Raw genomic sequence first — 15,907 nt, forward strand, 5'->3', positions numbered from 1 at the left:
AGATGCTTACTGCCAAGCTGAAGCCTGCAATTCGAAGCAAACGCCGAGGACTGCTGTCGAAAGGTGTTTTGTTGTTGCACGACAATGCCCGTCTATATACTGTCACACTGCTGAAACGCTCCAGAAACTCAACTTTGAAGTACTGTTTTATCCTCCGTATAGTATCTTGCCCCTTCGAACTATCACTAGTATGGTCCACTCAAAGAGGCATTAAAGGGCGAACAGGATTTACCTAGGACGAAACAGTGAAAGAATTGGTGCATTCCTGGCTCGCAGCTCAACCGAAAACGTTCTTTTATGAGGGCATCAGAAAGCTTGTGCAACGATGGACCAAGTGCTTTGAAATGCAAGGGGACAAAGTTGAAAAATTATGTACATGTAAGTTTCCTATTTGTATTGCAGTAAAATTTATAACTACATTGCGGATAAAATTGACTTACCGTCGTATATGTTCTGTGATCTTCGGCGTGTAATGGAATAAGTAATTACAAAATTCAGTCTTTCTTTAGTATTATTAATTAGTATTACCTGTGATATTTTATTTTGTTTCAGTTAAAAATGAAGACCTACCATGGCTTCAACTAGTAAAGACATCGGACATAAGAAGAGAAGAATCACAGAAGAATTAAGAAATTTTCATGACGGGTATAAACTATTTTTTCGTAGAAATTTAAGAAAAATGCTTGATATGCAACGAATCTGTTTCTGTTTTGAAAGAGTATGGATACAAGACTCTGTATCCATTTTGACTATCCCTGAATCAGTTTTGACTAGTTTCGGCGTGACATCTGTACATACGTAAGTACGTACGAATGTATCTCGCATAACTCAAAACCGATTAGCCGTAAGATGTTGAAATTTTGGATTTACGACTGTTGTAACATCTAGTTGTGTACCTTCCCTTTTGCTTGAAATCGACTTGATCAAAAATGAAATGAAGTGCAGCAAAAATGTGTATATATAATTTAATAGGCGAAAAAGGAAGTCATGTAGTGTCCACATCATATTTTTTTCATTTTATTAGCAAAATCACCATTGAAGATCGAACAAATAACAGTATTTGCCATTTGCAAAATGTCAGTAAATCAGTTTATATTGTAAATATTAAATTAAAAACGTGGAAATTACCTTTACTGTCATCAATGCTAGAGTTACCGTCACCCACAGAACTGCAATTATCTTCGAGTTTACTTAACCGCAAATAATCGTTCTCGATTCCATTGAGAGTTCGAAATACATTTTTTAACGATTTCTTGACCAGAATTCGTATCTGAAAACTCTCAACTTGCACTTTCAATACTGATGTCAATGGCATTTCGAATGTCACCGGCGTTTGGTCCACATTCTCGAGTTTATCTTACAGAATATAGTAATTGTTTCCTTGTCACCTATCTTTGCGCGCTTCTGGTAGCCACTGTACTATTGTCGTTTTTCGAATAGAAAAACTAGGTCGCCAAAGAAATCGGGGATCTGTTAAGACTAGTTTTAGATACATCCCTACCTGTATTTCAATTAACGGCGATTTCCGGGGCTTTTCTTATCCGACACATTTGTTAGAAATGCTCCGTTAGAATATTTCCTGTTTTTCCGTCGAAATGTTGTCTTGTATTTAATGGGTACGAAAAAACTAGATTTCTTTCTTTCGTCACGCACAAATATGAATCAAGTTTTTCGCCTGAGCACGATTTCCTTGCTCTTTAGGGTAAAATAATTTTATTTCACTCGGTGTAGGTTCGTAGTCAAACCAACCGAGTTGGTCTAGCGGTGAACGCGTCTTCCTAAAATCAGCTGATTTCGAAGTTGAGAGTTCCAAGTTCAAATCCAAGTAAAGGAAGTTACTTTAATACTGATTTGAATACTAAATCGTGGATACCGGTGTTCATTGGTGGTTGGGTTTCAATTAACCACACATCTCAGAAATGGTCGATCTGAGACTGTACAAGACTACACTTCACTTACACTCATACATATCATCCTCTGAAGTAATACCTGACGGTGATTTCCGGAGGCTAAACAGGAAAAAAGTTGGTAGTCAAAACTAACCGGTTTAGACCACAATTCTGTACTGATTGATTAATATATTTAAGTTTAATGATTACGTCATCATCAATGTGAAACCTTAATATCAATGTAGGATGCGCAGGTTGTTTTTGCAACCGTCAATCCAAACAAATGGTGCGCGCCCGACATGATGTGCAGAATAAATTCAAAATTAAACAAACTAATGTTAATATAATTAAGGTTAATTCCATTCGCATCAAAATGAATATAAAAAAATAATAGAATATATTAAGAGATGTATAAGATATCAGTAATGCGTATTATACACGATCTCACTCTTCAGAAAAGTAAAAAAAAAAAAAAACATGAGAATTTAGAAAGAATAATAGATGTTCTAGTTTCCACGATACAAAAAAAAAAAAAATTATCTCTAACTTTACTACCACGTAGGAAATATAAACGATAAAAGTAATTTGATCGTAAAACAATAGAATGAATTTTAATTAAATACATCTGAAGTAGGACAACAAATATTTCCTTTGACTTGATAAGCGAATAACATGCATTTACGAACGACTGCAATAATACAATTATTTTTTTAAAAGTATATGTATAATGAAAGCATAAATAAAGTCTACGGATAATCACTTCACAGTAGTAAGTGATCCAAGTTACGCAACTGCACACAATGTATCTAGAACCACGTTACAATTAACAGATAAGATAACTTGATAAATCACTTTACGACAACTGTTCCAATATATTATTATTAATAACTAAACTCGCCGTTTAATAACATAAATTAATATCGTTTACATAAAAATATGAAATATGAAATTATGAAATATAATATGAAAGAACTTGAATCATGCAAACGTGACAAAGGGAAGACCCGACTAAATAAGATAAAAGGTAGAAAATGGCTGCGAACGATTTAAAGGCTATGCCGATTCTGTTAGGCGATACCTTACCTAACAGAAGCGGACAAAGCGGTATGGAATGTCGGGATTCTCGTCGAGCTAACACAGGAATGTTCCCGCAGGATGTTCATCATCTCCCCCGAACCCGATTCCGTCTCGTACACCCGAACGCAACAACACATATTACTAATACAAAACAGTCGACTCTGCAAGCGACACAATAAACTATACAAGATTATGTTGGTGCAGTAGAAAATTAACATAAATATTGAAACTTTCATAAATTATAAATTCATTTTGTTTGTTAAAAATAAATTATTATTATTTCTCAGAAAGTATAGAACCAGGATTCATTTGAACATATATTTTGAATATATATATATATATATATATATATATATATATATATATATATACACCAGAAATAATTCATGAATATATACTTACCGTACTAATGAGGTTTTTTGCTTCAATTAAAACCTTTTACATAATATTTCATATCCATACCCCTAATTCTATCGTAAAATCTATGAGTGTATTTAACCTCTTACGTTTTTTTAGCAAGTATGTCCTTTCACATCATTACCGTTAAGATTTACCTTTTAATATATTTTTCTATTTATTCCGTATTCAAAATTTAGTATCCAGGGTACTGTAAAATAACTCGCATGAAAATCTCTCGAGCCGATCAATTTTCGTTTAAAGCAAAGAACTGTTTCGCTTCCGCTTAATATAGTTTGTTTTAAAGTTTTATATATTTCATAAGATAAACTTTTTACACATTTTATATATATAAAACTTTTGTTAACTTCAAACTTTTCTCATAAATCGTTCAGTTTTTATTTCAATTATCGAACAGAATTCAATTCTGCATAAAGGAAAATCACCCACATCCCAGATAAAACATATAAATTAAAAGAAACGATATCAAAACAAATTCAACCGTAGCCGAGCAAGTGAAAAATAAATTTACGTGTCTACATTCGCACGAGTGAGTGATTATGTCGATTCAGAAATACATGAAGAATATATTATTTGTACTAGTAAGTAATATTTAAAAAAATAACGCTCCAGTGGACTTATGCGAATGATTCAACAATCTGATACTTCCAAACGTCATAAAATTCTAGGGATATATTTCTTTACGGAAACATATGCCAGCTTTAACGATTTTCGATTCTTATAATTGGTAAACGGTTACAATGTATAATTGAACTAATCGTTCGTCAATAATTTTCATCGCTCCTATCCGGCACCCAAACCTGGAGAAGGCCTTGAAGATTCTTTTTGGACGACTTTCTTTTTACCTCCATCACAGTATTCAATTATCCAAGATCCCTTCTTTTCCAGAAAGTTCGTGTTTCGTTGAGAGTTATTGGAACGTTCTAAGGAACCTGATACCTGTACAATTACTGGGCATATGTGGTACGATGAAGACAGTTCTACCAGTGGAACCACTTCTTAACAGATAACTGAAAAAAGGCTAAGCTGACTCCGACGTGCTTTTATGTAAACTTTAGCCTTATAATACGTTTGTTTGACAGAACTAATACACGTGCGATACAATTTATAGACTAAGACGTAAAAAAAAGCATAATTAAATTGAATACTATTTCACGAAGATAAACAATAACAGAACCGTACTAGAAAAGAATAATTTAAGCCACTCTAGTTGTATGTTGCTCGTACGTCAGTATTTTTGAGTAAACCCTTCGGTAAGCATACGGAAAAATGGAGGAAATGTTACTTTAAACGTAATGATAATACTGATACGTAGTAAAAAGATCGTAAATCCTAATATCAACTCATGAGTAAAAAGAACGTAATGAACAAAGTGAAAACATTAATATTTATTTATCTTTTACACACACACACACACACACACACACACACACACACACACACACACACACACACACACACACACACACACACACACACACACACACACACACACACACACACAGAGAGAGAGAGAGAGAGAGAGAGAGAGAGAGAGAGAGAGAGAGAGAGAGAGAGAGAGAGAGAGAGAGAGAGAGAGAGAGATATTCGTTTCTGTGGGTCGTTACTCTTTCACGCAAAAACTACTCGACCGATTGAACTGAAATTTTGCATGAACACAGTTTTTATACCTGGAAAATACATATGAAATTTGTTGGCCGTTTCAAGATGGTGGTCCTTTAAAAGGCTTGCGATAATCGGATTATGTTCCTCAACTATATTCAATTTTACTATGGCTAAACTGTCGATCAAATCGAATTGGGACTGCTTGAAATATTTGAAATTATTTTTTTAAAAGAAAAGGTAGACGGTGTTCATTCCTTTAGACTTGGCCGTCACCTTCAAGCGCTAGCAGTTGCCAATTGTGAAAAGGGAGACGCCTTAAGCGGCCGGTTTCCACTCGGGAGAGTCGATGCTTCTTGCACAGATAACTGTATGGGATTTGCTACAGTCTCCTGCGGACACAATCTGTATATATGTACTCCAAAGAGAAAAGCTGTAAATATTATATATGTAAGTCCATTCTTTAGATTACGTTGTTCACAAATTGTTCCACACGAAATATTAAAAAAGTCAGAAGCATAAAATATATAACATAAACGAGATAATTGATGTGGACACCACATGACTTCCTTGTATGCCTATTAAATTACACATACATTTTTTTTTTTAAATGAAAAGTACATAAAATTTTATATCATTAATAACTTCTGATATTTTTTCATTTTTTTTTTTTTATTGTTATTGAATTATTTATCGTACATTTTGTTTTACATTCAGGGTTAGTAATTATTAATAAATCAATACATTTAAATTAAAAAAACAAAAAGGAGACAAGTCCGATTCGAACCGATGTGCCTTCCCTTGTAGCATCCAAATACTACATTAATTAAAATTTTATTTGACTATAACTCTGGAACCAATGAAAATAAGTAACACTTTTGATATATCGTTGAAAAGCTCTCAATGAGGGCTTATTACTGCAGTTAAGAAAAAATCAAATACTCAAATTTGTTTTTAGATTTTGAAATTTTTTGGAAACTTTTGGTTCAGTCGATTGCAATCAAAAGGGGAAGTGCACGACTAGATGTTACAACAGTCCTAAATCCAAAATTTCAACGTTATACGGCTAATCGTTTTTGAGTTATGCGAGATGAATACGTACGTACAGACGTCACGCCGAAACTAGTCAAAATGGATTCAGGAATGATCAAAATGGATATTTCCGTTGAGATCAGAAAACCGAAATTTTTCTCGATCAAAATACTTCCTTTACTTTGTACAAGAAAGTAAAAACATAAAAAATAAGAAATTAGAAACGAAATACTGTCACCTCCTGCATGTACAGTACGAATCATCAGGGGGGAAAATGTGATCTTAATCGATATTTTAATTTGTAAAAACCCCTACGGCCAACTAATTTTTTTCATACAGCTCCAATACTTGGGTGTATTTCATCTTTTTGGCGATAAGCAAAACATCTATTTTGAAATGAAACGGAGGATTACGCAGAGGAATAGAATATATAAGCAAGTATGTACGGCAAGATAACTTTATATATATATATATATATATATATATATATATATACTATTGTATGAGTGTGAGTGTGTGTATGCCACGACAGCTATATAAATGCTATTAATAATGATGAAATTTCAGCTAAGTTAAAGAGGACGTAGGAAATTTGTTTTTAAATACAAATAATGTATTCTTTTTTAATTCAATATAGAAGCCGCCTCATAAGATTAGGATAATAAAAAATGACAGCGATTGCTCTTTCTTATCAAAAAAAACTAAAGGATATAAAAATAGAAATTTAAATGAAAAATCTGATGTGGACACCACATAACTCCCTTGTACGCCTATTGAATTACAAATACACATTTTGTTGAACTTCAATTAAACTTATACTGGTTAAACTTTATTTAACCAGTATACAGGAGTTCATTAAATGGAACAGCTTAATTATTATTAACTATTATTTATACGAAGCACCAGAAATCTGAAACTTTTGTTAATCAGCAACTCAAGAAGATACGAATAATACTGAAATAGAATAGTCTATTACATAACAAGAGTTGTAAGAAGCATATTACGCCCAAGGGAAAAAATTTACGTATTTTCACGAAAACGTAATATGTGTTACAAGTCGTGTTATGCACAATATTTTTTCCACGACCAGAATCACTTCCCCATAACAAAAACAAAAAAATGTCATTTGAAAGATACTTACATTTTTATTAAATAGAAATATAAATTTGAAGGATAGAGTAAGTATTTTGAAATTAATAATTTACACATCATTCTTATAATAAATGAAAATAATTTTTCTAGTAAATACAAATATTTATAAAAAAAAATTTAATTCAAATAGAATAATATTTAACAACCAAAAATACTACGATTCTAAATTATAATTTTCAATTAACATTAAATAATCGGATATAATATACATGGTTATTACTAACATAACATTAAATTATTCTAAATGTCGATTGCACAGTCGATTGCAATCAAAAAGGGAGATGCACAACTAGATATTACAACAGTCCTAATTACAAAATGTCAATATTCTACGGATAATCGTTTTTGAGAATATGTAAAAGGTAAAACAAGATAGGCTTTGGAAATAAAATTATTCTAATATACTAAGGTCATGCTTAATGTTTAAAAAAAAATTGTTTTTCGTAAGCAAATTATTTCTAATTCTGAAAGAAAATAACTATAGTGACCTTTTTCTATAAAAAGTTAAATCATTATTGTAGCTAACAAGGGGAAAGCACAGACTTCGGGACACCGATTTGAACCATATTGCGTGTGTGAATAGTATACGGTTCACGTCGTGTCTTCATCACAAAATACTAACACTCAGTATTCAATTACACGGAAGAAATAAGACCCTAAAAATTTTCTTAGCATTTTATATTAGCTTACAAATTAATTTTGTTTCACGTCGCTCAAGCAAATATGTGGTGTAACTGAGAACGTCCATGCACACATCGGTTCGAATCCGACTTCACATTTTTTTTAACTTTCTTTTTTAATTTAAATACATAGATTTACTAACCTCGGATTGTAAAAAGTTTTGAATTAAAAATGAAAACTACATAAAATTTTATTTCACTAATAACTTCTGATTTCTTTTTTAATGTATTTTTTTGTATTGTTATTATTGAATTATTATTAATTGTTGATTTTTTTTTTTACAATCAGAGGTTAATGATTATTAATAAATCAACATACTAAAAAATAAAAAAAAATAATATGTATTTGAAGTCGGATTCGAATTGATGTGCCTTCCCTTTATAAGATCCATATATTTCATTAATTAAAATTTCATTTGGCTGTAACTCTAGAAACAATGAAATAAGTACCATTTATGATATATCGTTGAAAAGCTCTCAACGAGGGATTATTACCATAGTTAATCCCTCGAAAAGGGATTTAAAGTCGAAATTCCAAATGTTTTTAATTTTTGGGCTTTTTTGGCCTAGTTGATTACAATCAAAAGGGAGATGCATAACTAGATGTTACAACAGCCCTAAATACAAAATGTTAACATTCTATCAAAAGGGGAGGTGCAAAACTATATGTTACAACAGTCATAAATATAAAATTTCAAGATACTACAGCTAATCGTTTTTGAGTTATGCAAGATACATACGTAAAGACGTCACGCCGAAACTAGTCAAAATGGACTCAGGGATGGTCAAAATGGATATTTCCGTTGAAATTTTTTTGAAAAGCGAAATTTTTCGCGATTACAATACTTCCTTTACTCAGTACAAGAAAGTAAAAATTACATTTGAATAAATATGAGACAAATAGGTTTGCGTGCAGTTGTTCATATACATTATACCTTACATATCGTAAAAGAGTTCTACGAGAGGAACTTAGAATCTACTGCTCCAACAAGCATTTGTTTTGATATTGCTTGGAGTGGCAATCGACAATAGCAGTCGGGGGATATTAAGTCGGCAGCAAACAGTGCCGCGATAACATGCTCCTCAATTTCCTATCAAACAAGTCTGAGAATTCACTGCAATGGTGTATTTGATTTAATGAATTGTTCAACCGTTACTTATAGCATTGTAATTATTATTTCTTATAATTAAAATACAAAAACAAAAAAGGAAAAATTCAAATATTAATATTTTATTTATCGGTAAATTAAAGGCAGTAACAATATATATACACAATATATTACATGTTCATATTATACGGTATAATGTATTAAATAATTAAAATAAAAACAACCAAAAAAATAATATTCGAATAAATGCAGACTAAAAATTTGCAGTCGGTTCGAAGTCACGGAGACTATTTTTTATAGTGGCGTTAACTGAACCGACACGATCAGGAAGTATCGGTATCGGAAATATTCAAATCCAGTTAAACAACTAACTTTTAATTCGATGTGAACTTAAACTTTACGACTAGTATCGTGGAACGGTCCCATAATTCGACAACTGCTTACTTAAATACAAACTGATAACGTTGAAAAGAATCGCCACGATTCTCAAAACAACTATATTTTTTAATTAGAATGCCGAAATCAAGTCGATTGATTGAAACAGTTTTTTTTTTTTTAATTTAGTAACAAACTTAAATATAAAAAGTGAAAAAGATCTGTTCGACAACTCCTTTTTAATTAATCTTTATCGAAGTGATATTATCAAGCGTAAAAGATCTTTATTTCGTTGATCGTAGAGACCCTTAGTAAACTACGTTTGCCGGACGTACAGAGTATCAGTAGAGCTCACTCTCCAACAACATCTGGATGAACGGTCACGAAACAACCGTCCTAAACCGCTACGAATTCGTTTAAACAGTTGCTCATCATGAAGCAGATTACGAACGAGAACTGCGGAAAATTAAAGAAAAAAGGATACCCTTAGAAAGGTTTATTCCCCTAAAGTGCATAGGACTTGTATGGAAACTCTTAAAAAAACAAATCTATCTTCCTACGACTACAGGGGTTCCAAAAATAATGTTTGAATAAATGGTGTATGATTTACGATCGAACCTTTTTATTTTTATACGCCCAGATATCATTATAAAAGTTTAGAATGTAAGAAAACAAGTGTGAAGAATCCATCGTGATGGGTTAAACCCTTAATTCGTTACACGGTTCATCATTCGAAATTCTAACATACTAATAACTAAACGACATATCGTTTTCGTGTTTCACGAATTTTGTTTATATCAATTTCTATTTAATACAAAAATGTTTTAGTTTAGTTTCTTCTCGGAAGTCTCTTTTTCACTTCATAGCTCAGTTTTTTAACGTTCAAGTTCAAATAGGACTTTGTTTTAGTATCTTTTTAGTATTTCTCTAATATCTATTAGCTAAACTAAATATATTTCAGATGAGATTAGTTCATACAGATTGACAATTGAACTTAATAAATTAGAAAATAGTTATTTTAGATCGTGATCTGTGCGTCCGGTTTAATTAAATAAAATATTTTTCTTATTAATTAGATATAAAAAAAAATTGTTTTAACATTAATATTCACAAAACGGTAATCATTATTCTTATAATTACAGCATCGAGTCAGCAGAATAAATTTATAATCTAATATATTTAATTTCTTTATAATTAACTAACTACAAGACTTTTCACATAAGTGAAAACTACGACTGTAAAGTCGTAAAACATGCGACAAAAAATTAAAATTAGAAACAGTATAATTCCCAGTTTAATACATGGTAAGGAATTACAATAATGTTTTCACAAATACAAAGGAGCTTTCCGAACCGCCCACGTACGAAAAGCTCGCGGCCTAAGAAAGAAAACATAAAATTTCTTACGAAATTTTTATTAATTTTTCAACATAGTCACCTTTTAAAATAATACACTTAGTCCGTCGCTTTTTCAGCTTATTTATTTATTCAGAAAAATAAGATTTCTCAGGCTCTGCAAAATAGGCAACTGTCTTAGCTATGACTTGTGATTTGAGGCAAATCTTCGCCCACCCAGCGATTTCTTCAAATTTAGATACTCTATAAACGAGCAGAAATTCGAGTCGATGAATACTTTTTCTTCGAATTCTTTCATATGAATGGGTTCGCAGACTTCCTGAAAAAATATCGATTTTTAATCGACGCGCACGGTCTTTTAAGAGATTAGTTTTTGCAAGGTATCAATTCTGCAAGGAAAGAAAACGTCAGAAAAGATTTGACTTCACTACTCCGGATCTCTTCGCTGATTAGCCGAGTAGAAAGTAAAGTCAGACTCTTGTAATTTACGACCGTTCTCTTGATATCCGTCGGTTTGAATTCGGCGTTTATCCATATAATTGTATAATAGTTCTTGAATTCGACGGTTTCTGCCGAAACATATGTACGCGTTGCATTCTTACGAAACGCATTACTATTCCGAGTGTAAAGTATAGACCGTGTAGTACGGCTTCGATTCCACAGGATACCAAAAACTATAGCAAAATTCTTACGTGACGTTAAATTCGACGACAACCGATTAACCGTACTCTAGACATTAACATTATATTCGTTCCGATTAATAGTTTTCTACAACTAGCTTCCCTAGAAGGGGTTTTTACCTCTTTCTTTAATAAAATCAATTACTAAACGGTATACTTTTAGATGGAACTCGGGGATTTTTAATTTTTTATTTCTTTCGGGATGAACTTCTTTGCTTTTTCAACGTAGCTTAATACCGAAAGAAAACACACCGATTTGAGAATAGCTATTTATTTTTAGAAGTTAGTTGTACCTCATACGATGGTGAAACTGCAACCGTTCGGCTATAGAACCTCCTAGTCTTACAAGTAGTCCAGACTTGAGTAGATTAGTCGACGAAGAAAAAATATTTTTCTGTCAAGAAAAAAAAAAGAAAGTAATTTCAATAAAACAGTTCACACTGTATAACGGTAGCCGATTATTTCAAACACGTTACCACAGTTCAGGCTGCCAAGTATAATAAGCCTATTATAATCCCAAGAACATAATTATCAATTAAATTTTCACATGTTCTACTAAACACAAAATAAAAGGTCGAACAGGTAATCCACATTTCAAATTAAATTTAAATTTATATCATTAGCGTATCATTCCTGACATCTTTTTCAATAAAAGCAATTTAATAGTCAATTTTTATTTTTATTAACAGAAAAAAGTCTATACATTAAAATTATTTTTAATTAAATATTTACGTAATATAATGCATTATAAAAAAGTTAGAATACAACTATTTTTATCGAACTCAAGGTCCATTGAAGAGGCCGCATCGTATCGAATTTTTCTGCAGCTATCGATTTATTCCGTTTACTAATATGATGAAATTCGTTTCTTCTCTTCCTTTCTGTTTTACGTTTTTCTTTAACTAAAAAATATTTATTAAAGCCTACATCCTCGATTTCTGTTTTGCATATTTCTTCCTGAATCTTTCTTTCACTATAGTTGTAACCTTTCACACATGAAAAATCCTGTTATCAAAATTAACTAAACCTAAACGAATACCGACCTATCTTCGTCTCTTAACAAGTTTTTATCCTCTAAAGAAAGTATAATTAAAGATGGAAAGAAATAATTAAAGATATCGAAATAGCAAAAGAATATAAATTAGAGAAGTATTCCATCAAATAATATTCTTTAAACGAGGAAACAATTTAATTTCGATAACTAACCTTATAAGTAATTTTATGATCGCAACAATACTCATCAACTTAAAAAAATGGAGTAAAAAAAACAACATTTTTCTCTTTCTCTTATTTTTAAAGAGGAGACAAAAAAGATTCGGTAAGCTACATTTATCACCGAGTTTGAAAGCAGTTACTGCTTTATCGTGATGCGTGACCGCAGCACGTGGATCAAAAAATAAAAAAAAGTAAGAAGAAAACATTATAAAGATGTGTCGTGAACTCCAGTTCTCTAAAAAGAACAAGTCTTCCGTGAAAAAATAAACCATCTGTAATGCCATTTAAAGACAAACAGAATAAAAAGAAAAAAATATCATAATTGTAGGTTAACCGATATAAAAACATAAGAATTACGGTAATTAAAATAAAAATACAACCTAATAAAAAATATAATTATGTATATAAACTGAAAAGAGCACAGTAAGTTACAATCGGATAAATCTTACGATTTTAAAACCTCTGAAGAATACTGCATTATTTAAGATCCACTTATACGCAAACAATTCATAGTCGGTTTTAACTTAAAAGTTTAAACCTCATTTCCTCATATTGATCGACTTTCCAGACTTAAAAAATGTTTTCCAGACTTGTTACCTCTACCGTACTAGAAATGTTCCAGAATAATCAAAAAAGGAAAGATAACTAGTGTCGTTTTTTTCTGTAATAAAATCTATAATCTCTTAGATTCTGTTAATCAAAGATAAAAAATTAAAGAGGACATTATCTGTTATTAAATCACGATATAATTTAAAAATATTTTTAAAAAATTCACTAAATCAATGAGATAAACATGGATATTATCAATAAAAAAATATACATTATTACTGTGAGTAATTAAAAATTAATATTTTTTACGAGTAATATATTCGGTTACTGATGTGAAATGTAATTAGAAATAACGTTCAACTAACCTTTACATTTCACACCTACACTCTGTATTAAAATAACATAATAGGCTCAAGTTTTCTCTGAGTTCATGATAATCGGATTATGAGAAACAAATTTGGATAGCGTTCAGGTTCATTAATTCGATCCGGATCATTTACTCTTTTCAGCAAGTATTACATTAATAATCGAGTCCTCGCCATAAAAATACACAAATACCAAAAACGCAGTAAGTTTTCAGGCCGCAGACACGGATTCATCGACCGTCTTTGGAAACTTAAGGGGAAAGGAAACGATTAAAGGTGTAAATAAAGTCGATATGCAAAACGGCACCTACATAAAAAGTAAAGAAATTCCAATCATAAGGAATATATTTTTTTCTAGTCTGAAAGTTTTCTGATCAACAACGTCTATACTTTAGATACAAGCATCTCCTCCAGACATTCAAGAACACGTTTACTATGAAAATGTTTAATTTAACAATAAAAATTCAGCCTAATTCCAATGGAAAGTTAATATTTTAGATACCATCGTTTGTAAATAAAACATATTTTAATATTGCAGCTAATAATACAGATAATTTAATTTTGTGTAACGCATTTTACGTCGGCTTATATTCATCTGATATATATATATACATATAAATCTAGCGGTTACTATGAGTCTGTTACCGTTTCACGGAAAAACTACTCGACCGATTGAGCTGAAATTCTGCAAGAACATAATTCTTATAGCTGGAAGGAAGATAGGACTATTACAGTTACGAAATGTTTCACCGTTTCAAGATGATGGCCCTTTTAATGGCTTGTGGTAACAACCAAATAATGTTTCTTACCGATATTCAACTTTAATATGGCCAAACCGTAGGTAAAAAGGAATTCGGAAAGTCCTTTTCGATATCTCGTATTGGTAGCTTTAAAGGTGCGACGGTGTACGGCACACCAATACAGTCGCTGCTACTGATGCAGTATGTGCGACGCGATGCGCCGCGACTGCACAAGTACGGTCACCTCCTCGTGGTGTTTGTTTGGCAACGCTAAGAACCGCGCAAAATATTGTTTTACACGTACGAAGAAAAACGGATAACCAGCTATAACTACAATTTTTAAGGTAGGGGCCGATTATTCTGAAACTCGCATACTTCAGATCATTCAAAGTTTCGAGTTCTTTCTTTTTCTGTTTACCCTCCGGATCCACCGTAAGGTATTACTTAAGAATGTAAACCCAACCCACCAAAGAACACCGGTATCCATTATCTAGTATTCAAATCCATATAAAAGTAACTACTGCCTTTACTAGGATTTGAATCTTAGAACTCTCGACTTCGAAATCAGCTCATTTGCGATAACAAGTTTTGAGTCCTGTGCTGAACAAATTGTTGCTCTAAAAAAATTACAACACATGATAGTTTTTTTATAAATCGAAGAGGTTTTAATTATTATTTATCAGTTTTAGTCTCATAAGCGCGATAACGAACACAATGTGAGTTCAGGAGACGGAGTCCTCTGGCTAGATGGGAAGGGCGAGCGAAGACAGCCCTGATCGGTTAGTAACGACATAACGCGTTAAAAATAAAACGGTTCGTTCAAGTAGCGATCCAAATCAGATCTCAGGAACAAAAGGAAAACTTAGTAGTACAACAGTTTTTCTGCACACATTTTCTTAACGGTAGACTATATTAACATTTTTTCACCGATCGTGCAAAATATATAATTATTTTTATTGGAAAAAGACAGCTTACAAATTTTTTGTGGCTTTTAAAACGTATTATTCACAGGTGGAACATTTCACCAAAATATTCTCAATTTCAACTGAATATAAGAAAATGGAAGACTCGCTTAATAAAAAACTTTACACGAACTATTTTCGCGGAATAATAATATTAAACTATTCGACAACATAGGCTGCGTAAACTATTGTTTTCCAAGTTGGTAAATTAGTAGGAACTATTTACGCTTTTTCGTGAATCCAAGTCGGTCTTAAAACATCTACATTAAACCTGAACAACAAAGGGATACTCATCTAAACCCTGACTTAAAAAATAAATCCATATCATCCTATACTGTATTTCACATTTTCTCTATAAATCATAAAAAGTATAAACATTTTAAGCAAAAAAAAAGAATACTCTGTTTCTTAACACTACCTAGTACATTCTTTAGTGGTACTACCTTTTTTCGAGGAAAAAAGTTAAAAATAATATTTTTTGTTGCCATTTTCCAATGTAGTCGACGCAGATTCGATCCGATCGATTTTTATTTTTTATTTTTTTGTATTTTCATAAGCAAAAGTAAATTATTTTTTGAAGTCGATATAGTGAAATTAGGTGGAAAATGTACGAAAAACCTACAGACGACCAAAAATATTTTTTTCAAACGTGCTATAAATTCAATTACACAGTTAAGACATATTCATATCTTTTACAGCAAAAACTTT

At 31.6% G+C, this 15,907-nt stretch overlaps 1 protein-coding gene across 1 annotated transcript in view; it reads right to left on the reverse strand.

Annotated features, from left to right (window-relative positions):
- Window positions 1–15,907, reverse strand: part of cyst (rho guanine nucleotide exchange factor 18 cysts) — a 414,221-nt gene that overhangs the window by 319,017 nt on the left and 79,297 nt on the right. The window lies entirely within an intron of this gene.

Source organism: Lycorma delicatula, chromosome 3 (genome assembly GCF_047948215.1).
Source record: "Lycorma delicatula isolate Av1 chromosome 3, ASM4794821v1, whole genome shotgun sequence".
NCBI lineage: Eukaryota > Metazoa > Arthropoda > Insecta > Hemiptera > Fulgoridae > Lycorma > Lycorma delicatula.